Consider the following 4,795-nt stretch of genomic DNA (forward strand, 5'->3'; position numbering starts at 1 on the left):
AATACTTGCTTTCCGTCTATATTAAGAAAGGAATTGATGCTGTTGGAATCATACGGTTAAATATAATGGTTCACGTTGGGGGAATAACGGAGTGGGCCGGGGAATTATGAATTCCGATGAGGTTTTTGGTAGAGGGATACAAATGGTAAAGGTAAGTCCCAAATTTGGGTCTTAAGATTTCATAAAAAAGAGGGGTTGTGGGAGTTGGAAAAAGACTAGCTAAAATTGATTGTACAAGATGGCCCAAAAATTTTAACCGTAGCCAATAAAAATTAAAAATTTAGTCGAATTGTGTAAATTTGACCAAGACGAATAAATGAAATGAATAAATGAGTTTCTTAAACATAACGAAATAAAATAAATATTTAAATGAGTCGAAAATTAAAATCTTTTTTTTTGGTGATTGAGAAATATTTTAATCATACACTTAATTATGTAAATCATATATATTATATAAAAATAAATAAACAGTTATAATATTTAATTTAAAATAACTTAAAAAACATTTTAGATTTCAAAACATATAATTATTTCAAATCATTTTGAATTAAGAAACTCGTTAATTAATTCTTATCGGGGAGGTTTAAACTTGGGTGTCAACAAATGTCCCTCATTTTACCTAGATAGATGCAAGAAATTTGAGGAATATAAAATTGACCAAGCCAATTTTGATCGACAACATATTCGTTTATAAGAAAAGATTTGGCGCCGACTTTAAGAATTATGGACGAACCCCAGAGATAGGTTTCCTATTTGTCTCAGGCTATATAAGAATTTAGGCCCGCTTGTAGTTCAACACGCATGATGTAATGCATGATTCTGAGAGAACTCAAATATCTATACCGAATTATAAAGGTACCAAAATTCTCGGGAATAGGATTTAAGAGTGAATGTTGGAATACAGTTGAGTTTTAAAGATTTAGAGCGACTACATATTCCTAGACCTTAGGGAATTAGGGTGCTTGTAGTTCCACCCGATCGGTTGAAAAGAAAATATATTTTGCTAGTGAACCTTTGTTTCTTGAAAAGTGACAAATAAACCGAGTATGAAAAAAAGTCTTTCAACCTCTTAGCTATAAAGGTGGATCTCTTCAAATCTACAGGTAAGAACTTATAAAGAGATCATTTCCATCAGCTCTTTGTGTATTTTCACTTTGATTGAAAAGCTGCTTCTAATAAAAACCAAAATTTCTAGATGCAAAACTAAAATCGAGGAAAGTACAGAAAAACCCACATGCCTTCTGATAGGGTGTGGTTTGATTGTAGTGAAAGTCAATCCTCTGCTCGCGTCCTAAGAGTTTGACACTCCTCATTGGACTATGTCCTAGTTTGTTGCTAAAGTAAAAGTTCAACATAGTGATACATCCTTTTTGATGTCGTCCACATGATTCTTTTCAGTTACTCTTGATGTGAAATTTATCACATTACTATGTTCAGCATATTTTTGCACCCTCAAAGTAAATAATTAGCAGACACAACGCCACTTTAACTAGCGATTTGAGTGAAGTAATTAAGAAGGGTCATTCATATAGAAAATGAGTATATCTTAATGTATAAGCATAAAAATATTTTTTTATTAAACGAGAAAATAAATAAATAATGAAAATGAAAGATAAATGATACAACTTTCGAACATAGTCTGTCCATTAAAACTCATAATTTGCTGAGGATTTGGAGATGGCATGGCTTGTTTTCTGCATGACAATTTTGGAAGATCTCTACAACGAGTTAAATGGCTCAATGATTATCCAACTGTAACGAGGTGGATGACTCAATAATATTCCAACTTTAACAAGGTGGATACTCGATAATATTCCAACTATAACGAGGTGGGTGCTCGATAATATTCCATCTATAAATTAGGTGGGTGCTCGATAATATTCCATGAGTAACGATTTGAATTCTCGATAATATGCCATCTCTAACAAAGTGGGTGCTCGGTAATATTCCATCAGTAACGAGGTGGATGCTCGACAATATTCTAACGTTAATGAGGTGGATTGCTTGATAATATTCCGACTTTAACGAGGTAGATGGTCAATAATATCGATTTGTAATGAGGTTAATGCTCGATAATATTCAAATTGTGCTCGATAGTATTCCAACTGTTACAAGGTGGATGCTCAATAATATTCCAATTATAACGAGGTGGATGCTCAATAATATTGCATCTATGATGAGGTAGATGACTCGATAATATTCTAACTGTAACAAGGTGAATGAATCGATAATATTTCAACTATAAGAAGGTGGATACTCGATAATATTCCATCTGTAAAAAGGTTGATGCTCGATAATGTTCCATTTGTAAAGAGGTGGATGCTCGATAATATTCCATCTCTAACGAGATGGATGCTCGATAATATTCCATCTGTAACAAGGTGGATCTTCGATAATGTTCCAACTGTACGAGGTGGATGCTCGATAATATTTTATATTGAACGAGGTTGATGGTTGATAATGTTCCAACTGTAACAAGGTTGATGTTTGATAATGTTCCAATATGATTCAAAAATATGAATCTGAAATGGAAAAATAAATATGCCAACCACTTATGGGGTGGATTGACCAACAAAACTATATGGCAAATTCATTCATTGGCCAATCAAAACATATAATCCACTTATGGGGTGGAAACCCAACAATAGGAATTTTGACAGACACTGTCAAGAAACACATAAGGCTAAATTGTTGCGCGACAAACATACTAAAAACTAAATTGAAAAATATGCTCGTCGCCACTATGATTCTCTCTTTAAATGATAGAATTATCGAGGTGAATAACTTAATTCATTCACATGAAGATTAAAGATACTATTGCCTTCCTTTAAAAACTCAAAAAAATTTAAGTTTGTTTACGACATTTTCAATCGTTATCAAAAACATGTAACGATTTGTTAACTTTGACTGTCATGGAGATATTGCGGTCACCAACATCTTTCTGTTGTGATGTAGTCATTGATTTTTCCTTGCAACACTTCTATGACAGTCTCACTTTTGATCATCTCCATATTTGATATTAGTTTAACATACGATGCTGGCTTTACCAAAACTATCACCTGCAAACCTCGACACCAAACGTTAGTATTGACGATGAAGTAAAGGATTAAAGTAAACATAAAGAACTAGATTAAGTTCTTTGGCTTATCGAGATCAATCTACAATAAAGCTAATTATAACTTCGATCATGACTCGTGACTAGCGATCATCCAACACTTTCTTTCTTACAACATTGAAAGAATCTATTAGTGTTTCGCTTCAACATTCCTTCAACATAAAAAGGAAAATGTTCATAAATCACTTGAGGCAACGTAATGAAATGAAGATAAATAGAGATGGAATGTTTTCTAGTTATGTTGATGAGGCCACGAGAGGCGTAAATGATGTCTTTTTCCGCGCTTTACAGCTTTGACATTGTAATTTTTTGTCACTTCGTTGTTAGTTTTAAAGAATGCGGTTGGCGTACACCCTCGTCCGTCCTTTGTAAGAAAGTGTTGATTGAATTTTTGACGACCCTCTCCAAATATTCTGTCCCAGTTTTAAATATGGTTAACTGTCATAACTTGCTTTGTTAATCCTGAGGTTGCCCATTCAGGAATTTTGAGGCCCCTACTAAAAATTATGTTCTAGTTTGCCTCAATAAGTAATAAATTACATTTTTGGAATTTTTGAGATCATCTAACAAATTTTGTCTAGTTGCAAACTTGGTTATTGTAATTTTTGGGACCACCCAAAGCTAACTCCATAGAATTTTGGTCTTATGTTTTTACTTGTTGAAGAAGTCCATCTTCAAATGAATTTTTGAGATTCTCTCAATAATTTTGTCCAGTTTCCATTAATAAAAGAAATGAAATTCTTATTGTGTATTTGACTAAGCCGTTGTGGCGCCTATGTATCCCATTGGAGCTGGAATTACGTCAAACGTAGATCCCACTCAGCGATTAACAAAAGTATGTTTTTCAAAGAAACCAACTGAGGCTGACATAGACTGCCTACGTATCTCATTCTTGAGATTTCAGGTCGAACATACTTCAAACTTAGGAAACATTAAAAGGGGATAAAAGAGTGACCATGGCCGTAATAGACAGCCTACTTATCTCATTATTGAGAATTCAGGTAAGATATAGTTCATATACAAGAAATATGCGATAAAATGGGGGTGGGGGTGGGGAGGGGAAGAGGGAGGAAAGGGTTAAATACATTTTCAAAAGAAAGGTAACAAAAACTTCATATAAAGAATTTTGCCCAATGTTGGGCATTCTTATTCTCGACCTTTGACGATGAATATCGTTAAATGACTTAGTTCAGAAATGTCTTGTACTCACTCTTAAGCATCAAATATGTCATCCCTTTAGGCGGTTTCATTAATATTGATCAAATTGTTGTTGATGATGTTTTGTATCTTGTGATTCAAGGTTGAACAATTCTCTCTGTCGTGTCCAATGGATCCTGAATGATAAAATTATCCGTGGTCAGCCCTGTAAAATTTTCCCAAAGGATTGGCTAGTCTTCCTTCTATAGGGTAGAGTATTCCCCTTGCTTTCAACCTTTTATAATGTTGAGTTGATATTTCTTTAATTGTGTAAATACGTTAGGAGCCTTCCCAAAAGTTTTCATTGCGAAATTTTTTCTGATTGACATTATGAATTTGATATTTCTTTTGGAAAGCTGACTGCATATGGGTAGTCATGACCATACCTACCTCCTCTGCTCTCCCTTCAGATATATCCCTATCACTAATTCTGGTAGCTTTTCCATTACCTCATAGTGTAGTAAAATTCGTGATCCTTCAAGT

The sequence above is a fragment of the Solanum lycopersicum genome, chromosome 9 (assembly GCF_036512215.1).
Source record: "Solanum lycopersicum chromosome 9, SLM_r2.1".
In the NCBI taxonomy this organism is placed as follows: Eukaryota; Viridiplantae; Streptophyta; class Magnoliopsida; order Solanales; family Solanaceae; genus Solanum; species Solanum lycopersicum.